The sequence below is a fragment of the Ochotona princeps genome, chromosome 13 (assembly GCF_030435755.1).
Source record: "Ochotona princeps isolate mOchPri1 chromosome 13, mOchPri1.hap1, whole genome shotgun sequence".
In the NCBI taxonomy this organism is placed as follows: domain Eukaryota; kingdom Metazoa; phylum Chordata; class Mammalia; order Lagomorpha; family Ochotonidae; genus Ochotona; species Ochotona princeps.
The window spans coordinates 45761848-45783460 of record NC_080844.1 but is presented as its reverse complement, the minus strand read 5'-3'; positions in this window follow the sequence as shown (position 1 = coordinate 45783460).

The following is a 21613-nucleotide window of genomic DNA, read 5'->3' as shown; positions in this document are numbered from 1 at the left end:
TCAGACATTGCATTGTCATGGACTCAGATTTCTAAATAATTGAGTGTCCTAATGAAACAAGTTCAATGTCAAGTTCATGTATTAGTTCTCTGACAGCTGACCTCTTGCCTTGAGTGATATTTTGCTGTTAAGAACTAGCCTAGATTATAGGAGTGCCTGGAAAGCAAGGTAGGACTCTGTTAGCCACACCTGTTCTTCACTTATGGCTCTCCCCTCTCCTGCTTTGATCCTGCCCTTCCCTCATGCTGACTCTGGCTCTGGCAAGGCAGCCTCCATGCATGTGTTCAGAGACAATGACAACCTGTTGAACAGGCAGCTCCTCCTGCAGACAATGCTCAGGGGCCCCTGACCTCTGCTTCCCTTCCACAAGGAGAGCTGCTCCACCTTCCTATGCCCCTTGGATGCACTGATGGCTCCAGACACGGCTGGCACAGCTTCCCAGAACCCTCCCTGGCTTCTAAGGCCCTCTCACAAAACACACAATTAAGCCATATACTCCTATTATGCCATTGAGCCAAGGAAGATATGTGTCGGGGTCAGAGCAGAGAGTGTGCTCAGTGTACCCTGCTTGCTCAGTCAGCTGGCACCTCTGAACATCAGGGATCCCAGCTGACTGAGCAGTGCTTGTAGAAGGAGGAGGATGCCTAGTCCTTGCTAGCAAGCACAAAAAGCAAGACCCAGTTCCCAAGTGCCTCACTTTGAAAGGAATCCCTAATCCTGAGGCAGTGAGCACTGCACAGCTTTAGCTTGAGACACACCTGAGATACCATGCATCTTGCTGAACAGATTATCTGTTCAACAAATAGCCAGCATCCCCCCGCACCCCCACACCCCCAGCCATAGACAGCCAATAGCACAGGAGAATCTGGGAAACAGAACATCAGTGTTTTGAGATTCTTGGACTCCTGTCCCCTGTCCCTTAGCCATCAATGTGCAAGCCAGGCTTTGCTCTGCTACGACTGGAAGTGTCCAATGCCACACACGTGTCACTGTGACTCCCGTGGTGGAAGAGAGAAGAGTTTTTCTTCATGTGTTAATTGAATAGAGGCCACAGGATGAAAGCAGATGAAAGGCATCCTTGTCTTTGGAGCCTTTCAACTCAGTAGAAAGAAATCTGATGGAACATCACAGTTGTTGGCATCTGCCAACTTGCATGTCCATCCTCTGGAAATGTCTGTAGGGCAGTTTTCATCACACAGGTCATCAGCAGCCTGTTTTACATCATATGAACAATGTAATCAGTTTTCCCTTCTAATCCTGTTTCACGGATTTGATTCATGGTGTGAATCTCTACAGGGCTGCATGGACACCTCAACTTGTGGGCCTCCAGGTGTGACTACTGAGTAAGGAGCCATAGTTTCAAGCCTTTAAGCCCCAGTTGGGTTGCCACATTAATGAGTAACTCAGATGTAATCAGCAGGAGAGTTTTTCTAACAGTCCTATGCTGTGACTGTATTGACACCTTATCTAGTGCCTTACATCTTTGCTAATCCATGCAGCATCAAGCTGGCCCTCACTCCCTCAGTGGAGCTCTCTTGCACCTGTGTGCCCACAGCAGGGGCAGGTAAAAAAGGGAACCCACCTGAGGAAGGATCAGGCTAATCGTTTTCAGGATTTGTTGAGCTTCACTTTGGAAATTTTTTCTGAGGGATGCTTTGGTTCAGTGCCCACATTTGATGGACAGTGAAAATAATCTGAATGTATTCAATTTGCAATTTGTCTTTAGAATAAATGATGCCTGTAACATTTTAAAAGAAGTTTCTTGGCTTGCTAGGATGCTCAGTGAGTTATCTGTAAGCATACCTCAAATGGGTCAGCGGGAAAGGTAGGAAAGCAAGGTGGCTAGGTTATGCTGGTGGGTAAGGCCAGGCCTCTTACCACTTTGCCACTGACTTGCTTTGTGCCCCTAGGCATTTTATTATAATGTGCCTCATTGTCCTAGTGAAATGAACACCACAACACTGACTCACACCAAAAGGAAAGGTTTGATGCATGACTAATAACTTTTTATAAAGCATTTTGGGATCCTTCAGTAGAAGAATTCTCAAGTCCCAAGGATTTCTATGGGAGCAGTGCCCACTGTGGACTTGTAGTTCTTATGTCCTGGGTACTCTGTTTAGTCTCCCTCTCAAGGCTGACTTAATCTGTTAGATGGGTAAATGCTGGATAACTATTCAGAAAAGACATGAGGACGCATCTTCAGTGCCACGAAAACAAACACAGGACACCTCTTCCTGGCTTGGATCGATTTTCCCTCTTTGGGATAGTAGTTATTTGTCACTTAATAATTTTACAAAAGTTTCTATTCCTGTCAACTCTGAAGCTAGTTGTACTGATCTGACACTGTGTTGATTCATAATAAAAAGGGAAATGATTCTGATTGCGTTGTGTCTGGCTGTGATTCAGTCTCCCGGGACCAGCTTCTATGGCCCATCACCCTATTTATATATATCCTGTACCTTTAAGAGTAAAACAGAAGTGGAAGCTGTGGGATGACTCACACCAGGAATCTGCCCCACCCTTCAGAAAGGTTACTTTAGGTTAAACTCTGGGCTATTGCAAACCAGAGCTGGCTGCCATTAGGTCAAATGCTAACACCTACTGCATCTCAGCCTGCCAGCAACCAGGCTGGTCATCAGTGATCACATGGTCTCACAGACCCAAGATACAGATCCTGGGAGAGGAAGAGATCAAAAGGAAACCCAATACCTGGGAAAGCCATTGGTGACCTTGCAACTCCCACTGGGCAGCCCAGGTTGCTGTCTGAAATGTTAGAAAAGGGAGAGATGTTAGTTGGATTGAAGACTTGAGGAGGGAACAGTCCTGAGTTGTCCTGTAAGGGTGAGATGTAGAATAGAGGGTCAAGTGACATGTTTGGAAGAGAATGATGTAAAGATGTTGAGGTCCTACTAGGAATCAAGATTTAATCTTGGGGCAGAGTGAGATAGTGCTTCACAGGTTAAGCCCCTTTTTGGGACATTCACATTCCACATCAGAGTACTGATATCACCTCTGCTTCTAATCCAGCATCCAACTAGTGCACCTGGGAGGCAGTGGATGATGATTCAAGTGCTTGCACTTCGGCTGCCCACGTGGAAGGGCTAGATGGAACTTTGGGCTCCAGGCTTCAGCTTCGCAACAGCTCTTCTATTTGTGGGTATTTGAGTAGTGAACCAGTGAGTGAAGAATATTCTTATTCTCTGTCACTCTACCTTTTAAGTGAATGAAAATAAACATTTTCTTAAACATAGAGGTTATAGGAAACTCAGCAATTCAGCTTCTAATTATATACCCAAAATAACTGGGAACATTTATCTATGGAGAAATTTGCTGTCCTGCAGTAATGGATTTGGTGCACGGAGCCGATAACAACACTGACTCTGACTGATGGTATCAGACTTTATAGAACGAGGGTCATATGGCATAAGGGAGGAGGTATTGAGCTTATCAACAGAACCCATCAATTGTTCTTGTTTGGAACACTTGTATATCCCACCAAGTGTTCTCATTCACATGCTATCCACTCAGCTGTTCTCATACAAATGATATCCATTTAGCTATGTGAATAGTACACACTCAGTTGTTTTCATACATACGACAGCCAATCAGTTATATAAAAGGTATCCATTCAGTTGTTCTCATACGAAGAATATCCAGTCAGTACACAAATGGCATCCATTCAGTTGTTCTCATACAAATGTTAACCAATGAATTCTAATCCTGTGCTCACTACCTTCTAGGGTTACAATGTCCTTCTACACACATGAATATTCATAGATGCATGATAAAATTGTGAAAAAGTATAAACAACATAAATGTGGTAAGTTCAGGTAACAAAATAATATTCAGGGCCCAACGGCGTGGCCTAGTGGCTAAAGTCCTCGCCTTGAAAGCTCCGGGATCCCTTATGGACGCCGGTTCTAATCCCGGCAGCTCCACTTCCCATCCAGCTCCCTGCTTGTGGCCTGGGAAAGCAGTCCAGGACTGCCCAAAGCCTTGGGACCCTGCACCCACGTGGGAGACCTGGAAGAGGTTCCTGGTTCCCGGCTTCGTATCGGCACAGCACCGGCCGTTGCGGCTCACTTGGGGAGTGAATCATCGGATGGAAGATCTTCCTCTCTGTCTCGCCTCCTCTCTGTATATCTGACTTTGTAATAAAATAAATAAATCTTTAAAAAACAAACAAACAAAAAAACCAAAATAATATTCAGTCATGAAAAACTATGAGAGCTGCTACATGATGGAACTTTGATGGAATTTAAAGTCAAAACTCCAAAACAATGCATATCATATGGTCCTGATTATTATTTTTTAAAGATTTATTTATTTTTGGACCTAGCACAATGATTTAATAGCTAAACCCTCACTTTGCAAGCACCAGAATTCCATATGGACACCAGTTCTTCTCCCAGATACTTAACTACCCATCCAGCTCCCTATTTAAGACTTGGGAAAGTACTGGAGGCTGGCACAAGTCCTTAGGACCATGCACACGCATGCAAGTGAGGAAGAAGCTCCTGCCTCCTGGCTTTGGAAAGGCAGATTTTATAGGAGAGACAGAAAGATCTTCCATCTGCTGGTTCACTCACCCAGTGGTTACGAAGTCAGAGTTGACTCATCTGAAACCAGGAGCTAGGAGCGTTTTCCATGTCTCCCACATGGGTTCAGGGTCCCAAGATTTTGGGCCATCCTCCATTGCTTTCCAAGACAAACAGCACGTGCTGGATCAGAAGTGGAGCAGCAGGCCAGGGGCAATAGCCCTTCCTGCCCATATTTTTTTTGCTGAGGTGTCTGAGTTCTGTCAAGATGAACACTGTGAAGGAGCAGCCATGTGCTGTGCTCTGGGTCCAGAACTATGATCTAACACGTGACTGCTGGGTGTGGAGAAGATAACAAACAAGTTACTCTTACATTTCTCACATCCAAGTGTATGCTCAGTGACACTCAGAGGCAAAGCCTGGCGCTGTGGCCCTCTTGGGTGAAAATGGCAGAGAGCTTTCCTCATACATGAACTGTAGACACTAATCCCAGCAGCCCCTCTTCCCATCCAGCTCCCTGCTTGTGGCCTGGGAAAGCAGTCAAGGACAGCCCAACCTTGGGACTCTGCACTTGCATGGGAGACATGGAAGAAGGTTCTGGCTCCTGGCTTCAGACAGGCTCAGCTTCGGCTATGGTGGCCATTAGGGGAATGAGCCAGTGGACAAAAGATCTTCCTCTCTGTCTCTCCTCCTCTCTCTATATTCGGCTTTCCAATAAAAATAAATTTTAAAAGGGAAAGAAATGAAGAGTCAGAAATGCAGAGCTGGAAAAATCTCACATCCCACTTCAAATTCTGCCTGTGTGATTCTGTGTAAAATGTCACACAGAGTGGGAGTCCTTAGGCTGACTTGCACTTAACATTTCAGGCCTCCAGTAAAACACTGGCTCTTACTCATTAACTGTGGGGCAAATGCCACAAGCCCTAATCATAGGCTCCAAGGAATTGCATGGGAGCGCTGGAAGCACAAACCTCGCCGTTTGGATATACAGGTCCCCTCTCCCATGGAGTCCGCCCCGCCTGCCACACCCAGGCCACCAAGGGCTCACAAACACTCACTGTGCTCTGTGGAGGCTGACTCACACGGCTTCTCTGCCCAGGTCAGGGCCTTCTCAGAGTGGCTAAAAGGGCCTCTCCCTCAGACTATTTCCCACAGAGAGAAGGGAGCAGCTGGGGCCAGGCAAGGCTTTAGAAACCTTGGTGAACAAAGAGAGGAAATGAGTTACAAGGAAAGAGAACATAAAGGCCATAGAGGGCCCAGAATGAACCATGGCTCAACTGTCATGCCTTAGAAAATTCTGGAAGCAGAGAATCATCTTTTAGTGGGTTTATTGCTTCATACACAAACATACACTACATTTAGATTCCTTAGCATTCATGACATTCACTATATTGTGCAGTCACTATTTCATCCAATATATGGTCATCATCTGAAGAGAATTCACTTAACCTAATCAACAGGGATTCCTCATCTTTCCCTTACTACTTGTCACTGGACAGGACCATCTTCTTTCCATTGCCATGAATGTACCTAGTCGGGATATTTCTTAGGACTACACTCAAAGGGGCAACCTTCCTGGCTGCACTGTGTTTTCTTAGAATAAAGCTGCTGTGCTGTGGCAGGAACCAGCGCTGCCACTGAGGCTACACTGTGCTCTGATCTCATTGCTGGCTTCTCAGTTCAGACACCCATGACCATCTGAGTTGTCCCCATCTTGTTGCTGCTGTCATCACCTGCATACAAACACTGGGGGACCTGTGCAACTCACTGGGGCATCTCCTAGACAGGAGGGACTGACATACAGGGCTGGTGGGTGTTACTGCTATCTGGAGACACCAGCTGCTGTCCACAGGGGCTCATAACACACCAGCTCACCCCATGCTCTTCCTGTGGACACAGCCGTCCTCTCTCCTCCCTACTTCCCAGAACATCAGTCCCCAGACTGCCCTTGCCCTGGGGGAGAGGGTGGCCAGCCAGAGTGGCATCTCTGCTGGAAAGACTCTTCCCACGCCAAAGTGTCCACTCTTGCTTGTGCCACCCTGGGGCACTGGGCACTGCAGCAGGCCAGGTCATGTGCCCCCTAACCGTGGTCACTTGGGCATAGCCACTAAGCCACCCATCTGACCACAACACCATGCCACCAGCCACCTCCAGCACCTCTGTCCTCACGCACACCACTTTAAACTCTCCCAAACAGGCACAGCCCAACACACAACCTAAGCGGCTCCAAGGAGAAGCTGCCAGCCCGCATCAGCCCTGCCCCTGGCGGTGGGCATGCCAAGCTCGGCTCCAGTTCAACAACACTGACACACATCCCACCCTTCTCTCGCTCAGCCCCCTCTGCTGAGCTCGGGCAGACCTGGCTGGGCCTGGCTGGGCCTGGCTGGTGGCCAACAGGCACCAGAGCATGGCTGCGCGCCCCGCCCTCCCACCGGGGTTACTGCCGGTCAGCGACCCGGCCCCGTGCGCTATTGACATTCACAGCGCCCAACAGCGCCTGACCCGGCCGAGCCAATCAGCAGGCGCCGAGCGTGTCTGATTCTGTCTGCTCCAATCAGGAGGCGCGATCTCCCAGCCTCTCCTGCTCCTGTGAACCACAGGGTCTGGTGGCCTTTTTCTTTTCAAGGCTCTGCCTCAGGGCTCTGCTCCCTGAGGCCTCAGTGTTCCCGCCCGCTGGAATGGGGAAATGAGGGAGCCCTTGTAGACTGGGGCGTCTCTTGCCTGGTAATGGAGGAGGTTCCTTCCCCGCAGCTGGCCCCTCCTCCATCAGCTCCCTCCTCTCTGGGCTCCTGGTCCTCCACTGTCTCCGTGGCAGGGGTGGATCCGAGTGCGGCATTTAGCTCTGGGTGGTGCAAGGCTGTCCGACAATTTCAAGACCAGACTTTCTCTTAGATTTGGCCATTAAAATTTTTATTTTATTATTATTGCGAAGTCAGTATAAAGAATTACAGACAGAGAGGAGTATCTTCGTCCACTCTCCTAGTGACTACAATGGCCAGAGCTGCGCCAATCCGAAGCTAGGAGCCAAGAACTTCCTCCAGGTCTCCCACGTGGGTGCAGGATCCCAAGGCTTTGGGCCATCCTTCATCACAAGCAGGGTGATGGAGGGGAAGCGGGGCTGCCGGGATTAGAACCAGCACCCATATAGGATCCCTGTACATTCAAGGCGAGGACTTTAGCCACTAGGCCACCGCATCAGGCCCAGATTTCTCCACTTTCAAGACCCTGTGATTTTAACTTAGACATCTTCCATTTGCTCCTTCATTTCCCAAACGGATCCAACAGCCCGGGCTAAGCCAAATCAAAACTAGGAACCCCAAATTGCATCCTGATATCCCACATGGGTGGCAGGGGCCCAAGTACTTCAGCTGTCTTTGGCTTTTTTTTTTTTTTAAGATTTATTTATTTTTATTACAAAGTCAGATATACAGAGAGGAGAGACAGAGAGGAAGACCTTCCATCCGATGTTTCACTCCCCAAGTGAGCCGCAATGGCCGGTGCTGTGCCGATACGAAGCCGGGAACCAGGAACCTCTTCCAGGTCTCCCACGTGGGTGCAGGGTCCCAAAGCTTTGGGCCGTCCTCGACTGCTTTCCCAGGCCACAAGCAGGGAGCTGGATGGGAAGTGGAGCTGCCGGGATTAGAACCGGCGCCCATATGGGATCCCAGAGCTTTCAAGGCGAGGACTTTAGCCACTAGGGTACGCCGCCGGGCCCTGTCTTTGGCTTCTTACCCAGCAGCCCCAGCAAGGAGCTGGATTAGAAGTGGAGCACCTGGAAGTTGAACTGGGCTCCGATTTGGAATGCTGGCACCACAGATGGTAGCTTAACTCACTTTACCTCAATGCTGGCCCAAAGTAGAGGCTTTCTGTGGATGGCCTGTGAACCCCTGAATTCTTTCCAGTGACTTTTTAGAAGATCTGCAAGACCACAGTGATGTTTGTGATGATACGTAACTTCTATTTGTCATTTTTCACTTGCATTTTGAGGTTTGTATGCAGAGTATCAAAGCAGTACTAAGCGAGCTCCTGTACCCTACCCACAAGTTGGGCAATGACACCAAGCCATGTCTCTGGTTATTCTATTTTCCACTACCATGCTCTTAAAGATCAATTCACTTTCATTGAAGATGTTCTTAATAAAGGAATATTTTTTTGAAGATTCATTTATTTTTTATTAGAAAGGCAGATTTACAAAGAGAAGGAGAGGAAAAGATCCTCCATCTGCTGGTTCACTCCCCAAGTGGTCGCCAGGGCTGAAGCTGAACCAATCTGAAGCCAGGAGCCAGGAGCTTGTTCCAGGTGCAAGGTCCCAAGGCCTTGGGCCATCCTTAACTGCTTTCCCAGGCCACAAGCATGGAGCTGGATGGGAAGTGGAGCAGCCAGGATACAAACCAGCACCCATATGGGATCCAGGTACGTGCAAAGTTAGAATTTAGTCACTGGGCCACCATGTTGGGCCCAAGAAAGGAGTATTATTTGTACGGTTAAATATTAATCTTTGGGCTTGGCAGCATGGCCTAGTGGCTAAGGTCCTCGCCTTGATCCCATATGGCCGCTGGTTCTAATCCCGGCAGCTCCGCTTCCTCTCTATCTCTCCTCCTCTCAGTATATCTGACTTTGTAATAAAAATAAAATAAATCTTAAAAAAATTAATCTTTGAGATACATCTTTTTATGGCATGAAATAGAAAATACACCTGAAGATACCTGCCAAGGAATCATGGCTGTCTTTAAGAAAGCATCACTGCAGTTGAGCACGGCCCAATGCATTGGGACACTGCACCCGCGTGGGAGACCCGGAAGAGGTTCCAGGTTCCCGGCATCGGATCGGTGCGCATCGGCCCGTTGCGGCTCACTTGGGGAGTGAATCATCGGATGGAAGATCTTCCTCTCTGTCTCTCCTCCTCTGTGTATATCTGGCTGTAATAAAATGAATAAATCTTTAAAAAAAAAAAGAAAGCATCACTGTAATCATTCTAGTTGCCAACTAAATCAGCCACATTTTCCTGTCTCATTATTTTTTTCTTAAAAGAATGAAGAGCAAATATGGTTAATCAGATATATGCATTTGGATGATATTTTCTCAAATGATAATAAAGTAGAATTGTTATACGAAAGAAACTGTATGTTTCCTGTTCCAATGATAAAATTTGACACTTTAATGAAAAATTTAGAATTTTGTGAACCTTTATGTGGTACTGGCTCACAGATTCCTAGAGAACATATGTATGATCCTATTAACATGAAACTTCCAGAATGGACAAATTCACAGAGGCAGCAAGGACAGCTATGCTTGCCAGACTGAAGGTGTAGGACCAATGTCAAAAGTCAGACCTACTAATATTGTATCAGATGAGTCTTTGAAAGGCACAGTTAGAGAGAGAGAGAGAGAGAGAGAGAGAGAGAGAGAGAGAGCGAGCTCTTCCACCCACTGGTTCACTGCCCAGGTGACCACATTGTCTGGGCTAAGGCAGACTAAAGCAGGAACCAGGAGCTTCGTCTGGATCTCCCTCAGGGGTCATTTCTCACTGTTTCCCCGGGTGTGTGAGCAGGGGGCCGGGTCAATAGTAGAACAGCTGGGACACAGACTGGTGTGCGGGATACGGGTGCTGCAGGTAGTGAGTAGCTACTATGCCACAGCACTGATCCAAGAGTCAAACAGTTTATGCCTAGTCTTCTAGGAGTTTTGCAGCTCTTATATTGAAATACTAATTTTTATTTCAAGTTCGTACATTGTGTGAAGTTGAAAATCACTGATTTAACTTCTTTGAACCTGTTTTCTTATCTTTAAAATGGTCACTCTATTTGGTTTAGCAACTCCTAGAGCAACTGTGAAATCGAAAAGGATGATACAAATGCTTGGACAGGATGAATGTAAGTTTTCATTATTGTCATCAATGTCTCGATTGTCTGTCTACCTGCTGAAAGATCCTTAAGTTCTTTTCTTTTTGACCTGGCAGTGCAACCTCCTGGAACTATACACATGGCCAATCCTTTTTTTTAATGTTTATTGTTACTGGAAAGTGAGATTTACAGAAATAAAAAGAGACAGAAAGATCTTCCATCCACCGGTTTGCTCACCCAAGTGGCCCTAACAGCCAGAGCTGAGCTGATTCAAAGCTAGGAGTCAAGGACTTCTTTCTGGTCTCCTTCAGGTGCAGGCTTCTGAGGCTTTCGGCCATCCTCCGCTTTCCCAGGCCATGAGTAGGGAGCAGGAAGAGAAGTAGAGCAGCCGGGATCCCGATGCATGCAAGGCAAGGACTTTAGCCACTAGGCTACAGTGCTGGGCCCACAGCCAATCTTTAGTAAATATTTACTGGCAAACTGATTGATACAACAGAAACAACCTTCCCTATGACCTCAGGATGATACAAAGGGAAAACCTTTGTTTTTGCAATCACTACAAAGCTGTGAACTTGTTAGGCTTCTTGATAGCTAAGATTCACAGGCTTTTTCACATGAACTGTAAACCCATCCTGTGCTTAGGAAAGAATATTTTGATCATAAATAGGAGACTTCAAATGTAAGTCTGATAAGTTCCATTTGTTTGTGAAGCTTGACTTGGGAACCTATTGAGAGCTTTTGGAAACCCAATTCCTTCCTCTCAGCTATCAAATACCCCAGCAGTCTTTGTTTAATTGAAAATAGAATAAACATGCCTACTGGATAGCAGATAAGAGGGCTGTCTGGGTCAGAGCCAAGGATAAAGGGGAATGTTTTGTTTTGACCTCATCTGAAACAGGACACCAGCTCCCTTGAACACTGTGAAGTGCATGGAGCAGCCCATCTGGTCCACCATGGTCATTCTGACTTTGACCTCTCAACAGCCCACTTATTTACATCATGTACAAGCTTCAGAATCAGCAGGCAGAAAACGCATTGGAGAAAAAAGGGAACATTCTAGAATTTTGTATAGAAGGTTTTTTTTTTTTTAATCACAGCCCACAACACTTTTGACCTTTGTGCCAGTGAAGGCAATAAAGTGAGCTGAAGGTCACAACAGAGCCTGTGATCCAACTACCCACATATAGAAGTTGTGGCAAGTATAAGTTCTCCCAGGGCAGGTGAACCCCAAGGCCAATGTAGCCACTAAAGGAGACAACAGGCAGGAAAGAGTAGAAGTTGCTGTCAGAATCAAGCGTTGAGGGCCTGGCATGGTAGCCTAGAGGCTAAAGTTCTCACTTTGCACATGCCAGGATCCCATATGGGCGCTGGTTCGTGTCCTGGCAGCCCCACTTCCCATCCAGCTCCCTGCTTGTGGTCTGGGAAAGCAGTCAAGGATGGCCCAAAGCCTTGGGACCCTGCACCCATGTGGGAGACACAGAAGAGGCTCCTTGCTCCTGGCTTTGGATTGGCTCAGTTCCAGCCCTTTCTGTCACTTGGTGAGTGAATCAGTGCATCAGTGGACAGAAGATCTCCCTTTTTGTCTCTCCTCCTCTCTGTATATCTGATTTTCCAATAAAAATAAATAAGTCTTTTTTTAAAAAAAAAAAAAACAACAACAAAGAATCAAGGGTTGTGGAATGTGTAGGAGAGGAGCTACAACAGACTAAGTGAAGCCTGGGCTTCATGTTTAGAAACTCAGTAGCAAAATTTTGGTTTTTTTTAAAAAAGCACTTCTTTTCATTGGAAAGTCAGATATAAAGAGAGGAGAATAAACAAAGATTTTCCATCTGATGATTCACTCCCCAAGTGGCTGCAATGGCTGGAGCTGAGCTGACTTGAAGCCAGGAGCCTGGGGTCTCTTGTGGGTCTCCCACGTGGGTGCAGCGTCCCAAGGCTTTGGGCTGTCCTCAACTGACAGGATTTACCCCCATTTCCAGCACCTGCCAGCTGATGCCTTGGCAAAGTCCAACTAGCCTGCATTTACTCTGTCTTATTCATACATCAGTGGATATGATCACTTAGCCCAACCTGGCACCCCCCTTAACCCTGCTCACTTACAGGCTGATGGGCTTTGTAGCCCTGCCCAGCCTGGTCTTCTACCAGTCCCAGCTCTCATGTTCACCAGTGAGAGCAGTGGCCCAGCAGAGGAATCCCTGCAGCTCTCCTACTGGGCTGTCACCCATCACAAGATTTACATATCCTGGTGGGATCTGCAGCCCAGACTGCCACACCTTGGTATTCACCAAAAGTGCCCAGCCTGCCCCATACCAGTCCTAATGTGAACTGGCTGGTGTTGTGGTCCAACCCAGTCTCTCCCGCAACTCATCCTGGTTCTTAGATCTGCCAATGGGTGCTATGAACTGGCCCAGCCTGGCCTAACCCCAGACCTGACCCACACGTATGCCAGTGGGTACTGTAACCTGGCTTGGTCTGAGCTACTCCAGGCTTTGGTTCTTGCGTTCACTTGCAGGGATTTGGTCCGGACAGAGGAATTCCCCAAGCTCTTTTATCAGATCAGCTTTCTCAGATCTCATGTATATTGGTGGGTTCTTGGCCCAGCCTAAATTGGCCCACACCCATTCTGGCTCTTACTGTTTGATGCTATAGCCCAGGGCTGCCTGGTCTACCCCTAGACCCTGCTCACGCACAGGTCTGAACACCAGTGGGTACTTGAGCCTAGCCCAGTCTGGCACACCCCAGATCCAGTCCACACCCATGCCTAAGGATAGCGTAGCAATGTTCAGCCCAGTTTGCTGCCCCCATTCTGGCTCTCACACTCACCAGTGGGAACTGTAGCCCAGTAGGGGGTGTCCCCTTATATCCTGGAGCAGGCTAGCTCCAGCCACAGATCTTTCTTGTGACAGTAGTTGCTCTGACCCAGCTTGGCATAAACCCATCACCCAGCTTGGACTTTGCTATCAGATGCTGCAGCTTGGCCTGTCCCTGTCTGCCCCAAGTTCCAACTCTCACTGGTGAGTGCTGCAGGTTAGCCCTGCCCAGCCTGCCCCCATCCCTGGCTTTCACACAAACAAGTAGATGTGATGGCTTAGCCTAGCCCACCATGGCCCACACCCCATCCTGGCTCCTTTGCATGCTAATATGCTATGGTTTGGCATAGGCCTGCCACCTCCCCTCCCCCACTCCGAGTCAACCCACACACCTACTGACAAATGAAACAGCTTTGCTCAGCTTGATCAACACCCAGCCCGACCCATGCTCACCAGCGGGAGTTTCCCAAGTTTCCCCACCATTCCCACTCCCAGACCCAGCTCTCACACGTGATAGTGGATGCTAGATCCTTGCCTAGTCTGCCTCCCAGTCTCAGCCTTTGTGTGTGCTGGTGTATCTTGGGGCCCAGTTTGTCTCACACCCAAGAATTGGGTGTACCTGTGGGTGCTACAGCCCGGACTAGCTCAGCCTGTTCCCAATCTCAGCACCCATGTGTGTTTGTGAGTTCTGTGGTCATGCATAACTCATCCCATCGCCACCTCCAGCCCTTAAGCAAACCAGCTAGTATGGCAGTCCCACAAGGGTGAGTCCATGATCCCCACAGAATCTGCTCCCAGACCCAGTTCTCTCGTGAGCTGGTTGGTGTCATGGCCCAGCCTAACATGGTCTACACCCTGTCCCAAAACAAGTGGTGCGTACTGTGGTCGAGCCTTGCCAGGCAGACCCCTCAGCCATGGCTTTGTGTGTACCAGTAGGCAGTGGTCAATACTTACCAGCCCAGCTCAGGTCTCCATATGGGTGGGTGTATTGGTTTGGCCCTGAGGTCTTCTAGTTTCTCTCCCCTAAACCACCCAGTCTCAGCACCCTTGTGCAGTAGCGTGATTGGTGGAAGTCCCCCCAGAATTCACTCCTCACCTTGACATTCTCCCTCAGCATTCCTACCTCCCACATATCTCTAGACATGCTTCACTGAGCAATCCACAGCCCCCCATGCCCACAAGTACACAAATCTCCAAGCCCATTGCTCCAGCAGTGTGCTGTGCTAGCCTGGGGCCTTGCCTGCCTACCAGGGGCCCACAAACACTTGCACATACATGGGTTCCAGACCGGATCTGCTGGCATGCCGGCATCTGCCTCCCACATATTCAACAACAACAAAAATAGAATAAGCAACTATGCTGGCACACTGGTATAGCTAACAAATTTGGCATTAACCAGGCCCAGGATGCCTACTAGCTATTAGCTGCTTTTCTCCGTGTAGAACACTTGCCGAGGTACAAGACAGCCTAGGCAGTTGCCTGCAGATGGGTGGGGGAAGACTTTGGTACAACTTGCTCTGCTCACTTTGCTGTTTGCAAGGAAGTTCTTTCATGTGAAACAAGAACTAAAGTGAGTTCTTCTTTATACCGTTTGCCCTGAAATATTGACATTTCTTTCTGTATCTCTAAATGACAAACTGGATGCCACCTCTGCCACCTGCATGCCTCACTCTCCATCCTCCCCATCCAGTTGTGTTGCAGTCTCGGTTACGTCCATAGTCACTGTTTGCATTCCTAGCACTCTGTACATAGTGTTCACACCTGAGTCATATAAGGCACACATGACTTCTTTCTTGTACAACTTTTTAAAAATTTTCTCCAGATTTAATAATGATCTTTTAAAAAATTATTTTATTTTTATTGGAAATTCAGATTTACAGAAAGGAGGAGAGACAGAGAGGAAGATCTTCCATCCACTGATTCACTCCCTGGAGCTGAGCTGATCCGAAGCCAGAAGCCAGGAGCCTCTTCTGGGTCTCCCATGTGAGTGCAGGGTCCCACGGCTTTGGGTTGTCCTTGACTGCTTTCTCAGGCCACAGGCAGGGCACTGGATGGGAAGTGGGGTTTCTACAACACGAACCAACACCCATATGGGATCCAAGCATGTGCAAGGTGTGGATTTTAGCCACTAGGCTACTGCATAGGGCACAGATTCAGTAATGATCTTAATTACCCTTTATGCTGTCTGAGGTGCTTCTTATGAATTCAGCCCAATATCCCAACCAGGGGTCTCCATGGCCTCTCAACATTTGCTCCCATGGGGAGTGCACCAATTTCATTTTTTGGAAGCACTCTGTCCTGGTTCCTATCCTGCTCCTGGCTGGACTGATGTTCTGTAAACATGTTGCATGATTCTTGGCCTGCGATTCTCTTCAGTGTCATTCTAGAGGGTTCCCTTTCTTCCCTCTCATTGGAAACCCCTGCCCCTTGGTCATCTGTGTTCCTCTTAGTTGCCACGCTTTGAAGAATCCCATTTTGGTTTTGTTTTATGGCAGAAAAAAAAAAAGCATTTTCAAATATGACCCTTATTCTCTTTTCCAAAATTTCATGTGATGGTCCTTGATTTGGGGTTCATTCCCACTAAGTATGGATTCCCACTGTAAAGTCCGATTTTACAGACAGACATTGGTTCTTTCCCCAAGTGGCTGCAATAGCTACTGAGCCGATCCAAAGCCAGGCGCTTCGCCCGGGTCTCCCACATGCAGTGTCCCAAGGCTTTGGGCCATTTTCTACTGCTTTCCCAGGCCACAAACAGGGAGCTGGATACAAAGTGGAATAGCTGGGACATGAACTGGTGCTCATATGGGATCCGAATGCATGTAAGGCAAGGACTTTAGCCACCAGGTTATCACACTGGTCCCTAAAATTTATTTTTATTTTCATTTGAAAGGCTGGGGGCAGTGACCTAGTAACTAAAATCCTTGCCTTGTGTGCTGAGATGGATTGGAAGTGGAGCAGCCAGCAACTGAATTGGGACCCAATTCAATGCCATGGCACCAACCTCCTGATTCTTTATTTAAAAATAAATATAATTTTAGGGCCCAGCACAGTAGCCTAGTGGCTAACGTTGATGCCTTGAATGCACTGAGATCCCATATGGGCGCCAGTTCTAATCCCAGCAGCCCTGCTTCCCATCTAACTCCCTTCTTGTGGCCTGGGGACTCAGTTAAGGACGGCCCAAAAGCCTTGGAGTCCTGCAACCATGTGGGAGACCTGGAAGAGGCTCCAGGTTCCTGGCTTTGGATCAACTCAGCTCCAGCTGTTGTGGCTGTTTTGGGTTATGAACCAGTGGATGAAAGATCATGCTCTCCATCTCTCCTTTCTGTAAAAATCTGCCTTTCCAGTAAAAATAAATATTTTTTCTTTTAAAATAATGGCATTTTAATATAAATGAGTGATATAACCCATATTATTTTGGCAGGGAAACATATTTAATTTATCCTGCATTTAATATTTGCTTTGGTGTATGAAGCAAGCTAGCTTGATCTTATGATTCGTATTTATCCATCTCCTAAGTGCCAGTTCACATTCTTGCAGGCTGGTGCTTTGTTCAGAGTCATAATCAAAGCCACTAACTCTAAGTGGTGCTTGTGACCTTAGAACTGTGTTGGTTCCTCCTATGTTGCAACTTACAGTGGCCTGATCAGGCTTAAATCACTAGCTTCATCTACAAGTGAGGAAATGAAGTATTCAGAGATTACGTGACCTGAAGTCACACTGGTGATGGATGGTGCAGCCAGAACTCAACCTATGCCAGTATAACTGCCAATCTGGTCTTGTTGCACACTGCCTGGCCTTCCTAGGACAGTCTCCCAAAGAGGTCTTGGGAACATTTTGTGACTCATGATAGATACTCAATTGAAAAGTTGTTGAAATGTGAACAAATGGTATTCAAGAAAGCAGAATGAGATCCTGACGTAATGGCTCAATGACTAAATCTTTACCTTGCAAGTGCCAGAATCCCATATGGGTGCTGGTTCGTGTCCCAGCTGCTCCACTTCCCATCCACTCCCTGCTTATGACCTGGGAAAGCAGTAGAGGATGGCCTCAAAGCCTTGGGACCCTGCACCCACATTGGTTCCCCAACCAATACAGACCTTGATGGAATAGAACTTTACCCTTAGCTTTTTGTCTACTCAATCATGTTATGCAGATAAAATCAGAGAACTATACAAAGCTAGGCAAAAACATTTCCATTCTGGCTTATTGAATTAAAAGCTAATGTGGGGTCAGCGCTGTGGCATAGTACATTAAGTTTTCATCTGTAATGCCAGTATTCCCTATGGCTGCCCCACTCTGGACCAGCTCCTTGCTAATGTGCCTGGGAAATCAGCAGAAGATGGCCCTCCACCTAAATGGAAGACCTGGAAGAAGCTTCAGGCTTGTGCCTACTGACCAGTCCAGTTTTGGCTGTTGCAGCCATTTGGAGAGTGGACCAGTGAACGGAAGGTCTCTCTCTGTGTCTCTTTTCAAATAACAGTAAATAAATCTTTTTTTTTTTAAGAAAACCTAACTTTCCATATTTTAAATGGTTTGTTTATTTATTTGAAAGGCAGAAAGAGGGGAGAGAGAGAGAGAGAGAGAGAGAGAGAGAGAGAGAGAGAGAGAGAAACAAAAGGAAGGGGTGGTGGAGGGAGAAAGATATTCCAGCTGTTGATTACTCCCCAAAGGCCACAAGGGCTGGATTTGGGCCATGCTGAAGCCAGGAGCCAGGAACCCCATCTGAATCTACTATATTGAATCATGGGTCCAATTACTTGGAGCATCTTTCGCTTCTTTCCTAGGTGCTTTTGCAAGTGGCTGGATCAAAAGCAAAGTGGCAGGGTCTTGGACCAGCACTGTTATAGGATGATTATAGCACAACACTGGCTCCCAGACTTCCCCTTTTTAAAAAGATTTTTTTTTAATTGCAAAGTCAGATATGCAGAGAGGAGGAGAGAGAGAGAGGAAGATCTTCCATCTGCTGATTCACTTCTCAAGTGGCCGCAATGGCCAGAGATGAGCTGATCCAAACCCAGGAGCTTGGAGCCTCTTCTGGGTTTCCCACACGGGTGCAGGATCCTAAGGCTTTGGATCATCTTCAACTGCTTTCCCTGTCCAGGGATCCCGGCATGTTCAAGACGAGGACTTTAGCCACTAGGTTACTGCGCTGGGCCCCAGACTTGGCATTTTTAAGGTTGGCACAGAGTGGAGCACACACTAAGACATCCCTTAGGGTCTTTGCTGAGTCACACAGTCATCTGAACACAGCCGGGGAACTGGGTTTGGGATTAAAGTCTTTTCACAGATCCACCAGAGGAGCCCTCTCCTGGAGCTGCAATGGTCACAGAGATCAGGGAAGAAGCGAGACAATGACGGGACTCACACATGCCAGCTAGAGACATGATGTGCATCTCGTCTCAGGACCAGGATGGGGGAAAATAATTCTCTTCATCAAGACATCAGGAATAAGAGCTGCCATCCTTTCAGTTGCCATTGTCCTTAAACACTGCCCAGAATGCTCTTTCTACAAAGCTTGGTTGCAAGATCATTAGGAGGAAACACAGGAATGTGCTTGGATCATTCTCAGGTGAGGGACAAGCATGTACTTCATGTGGATGCCTCAGCAAGCATCCAAGTGAGGGCAGCATGTCCCCCAAGCACTGGACAAGTGCAGAGACCAGGAACTGCTTCCTGACATGGGCCCAGGGAGACTCTGCACGAGGATGCAGCACAGTTCAAGGAGGCCACGGAAGCTGCCCAGCCAGGTGTGGGCGCTGACGCTCAGCTGCCATTGCTGCTGGCTCCGAACAGGAGGGCAGCTGCAGGGAGGTGTAATGGTGGCCCCTGTGCTCCTGGTGCCAGCTCATCCTTTCTGACGTGAGACCAAGACTTCTTGATGGTGGCGGTGTGTTCACCTTCTCACCTTCCCTCTGAACATGTGGCCCACACACCCGTGCATTGTTTCTGCTTTATACCAGCTCAGAGCTCCCTTTCCATGAATGTTGACTTCTAAAATCTATACTTCTTGCTCCTTAGCCTAGTAATTCAATAAAGGGACAGGCTAGGAGTGTGTGAAAGGCAGCCCTTCCTACCTATCTTTTGCATTCATCCCCACAAGACAGATAACCTTGGAAAAAATTCCATTTGTGATCTTGTGACCTTGAGTGACTTTGGCCCAGATGAGAGCTAAGGTGTCAAATTCAACCTAAGCCAGACTGGGCAATGTCAACACTGAGAGAATGGGAAAGCATCTCCTGTTTCCCTGAGAATCCCACTACTCAAGTGTCCAGAAATTAAACCTGCAGACCCTTAGAACCAGAAGGAACCATTGCCCTTCAGTGACTCCACAGTCCTGTACCCTTGGGTCCTGTCTCCAGACTGTCCTATTTACATGAGAGAGACTGAGCAGTAGCCAGGATAGGTCATGTTAACTCTTGATCAGAAAGGACATAAGTGCTGAGATTGAGTGGGTGTGGATGAAAAAACTGCCCTGTGAGACAGAGTTCTTCCTCACTGTGCACTGCTTTCATGCTGCTCCTCATGAATAAAACATAGCCACGTGACATCTGCGCTGCTCTGTGTCCAGAGGCTGCAGAAGCAGTAAGAGCAGGGTCCACTCTGTGCGGGGAGCTGGGGAGAGAGGTACAGGGCGAGCTCCAGGCCTTGCTGAGGGGTTCCCGGGGCCTTGCACACTGCGACGAGCAAGGGCCTGGCTTGGTGCCACGCACTGGTCAGCATGTTGCAATCCAAGGTTGTGGCATTCTAGAACCAAAGACAATCCCAACAATGGGTGCCGTGCCAAAGGAAAGAGGGGAGAGGAAAGAAGGCAGGAAGGAGAGGCGGGGGAGACATGTATGGAGAAGCAGGTGGAGGCCTGGAAGGTCGCATGTGTAGAGGAGGTGGGCTCAGCAGGGCTGACTGTGACAGGACCCTGCTCATCCAGGGACGTGGGAGGGAGGCAGGGCTGGTCCTCCGGCTCAGGCCACCTGCAGTCACTGACCTTTGGCTCTGTTTGGCATGTGCTGACTTACTCCAGGGCCAACTGGGCCCATGAACGCCAAACTAGCAGATGAAACTATTGTGGCAAAAGGCACAGACAGACCCAGTGGGCTCTTTAACCTGCACTTTCCTAACTTGTTCCTGATAGCAAAGATCCCCAAATGGGGCCCAACGTTGGCAGGGCCACAGGAAAAGAAGAGGGACAGCGATGTCTGCAGTGACAAGCCACCCGGAGATGCTCACGTGTCCTTTCCTTTGATCTCGACACATGAGCCTGCGTGACCTGGGAGGCTCAATTTGGCTTGAGAACTCTCAGACCACACAGAGATGCACAGTGGCAGGTGGTGCTGGGGGCGGAGCTGGGCCCAGCCCTGCAGCCAGCTCCCTTCTCCCCAGCCCTGGCTGTGCACAGGGGGAGGGCCCCGGCTGCCTCACGGGAACACTGCAGCTCACACGCTCAGTCCTGGTCACAGCCCCTGCACACAGCCACCCCCTGGGCTGGGCCAGGCGTGCACGGGCAGGGCAGCCCCCTCAGAAGGCCACAGGCAGGCTGTGCTCTGGGAGTGGCCTTGGGGACCTGTGACCACGCAGTGTGGGATTTCCCATCCCAGTCCTGCAGGGGGTGAGCATGGCATCAGGGTGGCCACATCTTCTCACCAGCTCCTGACTCTGGATGCTTTCCTGGGGCTCTCTTGCTCCTGTGGGCACAGCCTGAGGCCTGACCACACTGTTAAACTTTAAACTACCCTGAGGCAGAGGCTTTTGCAATGTGTCCATTCTGGGGCTTGTGGCTGGAGTGTTTCTCAACCCTGGAGGGCTTCTCAGGTGTTCAAGCACACTCCCAGCTGTGAGAGCCACAGGGCACGTGGGATAGCATGAACAGGACCCTGGCCAGAAGGTCGCCTGTGTCTGCCTCGCTAACAGAGACCCGTGCCAGCCTGGGACACCACTGTCCTGGTCAGAGGAGCTGTGCCAAGCCCGAGTTGGCTATTTCCCCACCTGTGCATTCGCTCAACTCTCAAGAGGGCTTTACCGTCTAGCAAGCAGGCTGCTAACTTCAGAATATCCAGCTTTGGTCCGGAGTGAGACACAGGGCCAAAGCAGGAGACAAGGTCATGGTGCCATTCCACAGCCTTACTCCCTAGTCATCTCTTCTGCCTTGTGCACCTGCATGCTTGGGTGTTGGCACCGATGACCCTTCCAGGGAATGCGCATGCCCTCAGAGAGCCGAGGGGTTCTGTGGGGTCCTTGTGCGGGCCCTCAGCTCAAGATCCAGCTCCCTGCGTCAGCTGAACACTCCACCCTGTGTTTCATCTCTTCACTCAGCACACGCCCACGGGGCCTCTCGGCACAGGTGGTATTTCCAGCCTCAGGTACACGGCAGGGGACAGCACACTCAGCTCTGTCCTTTGCAGATGACACTCTATGGAATTGAGTTCCC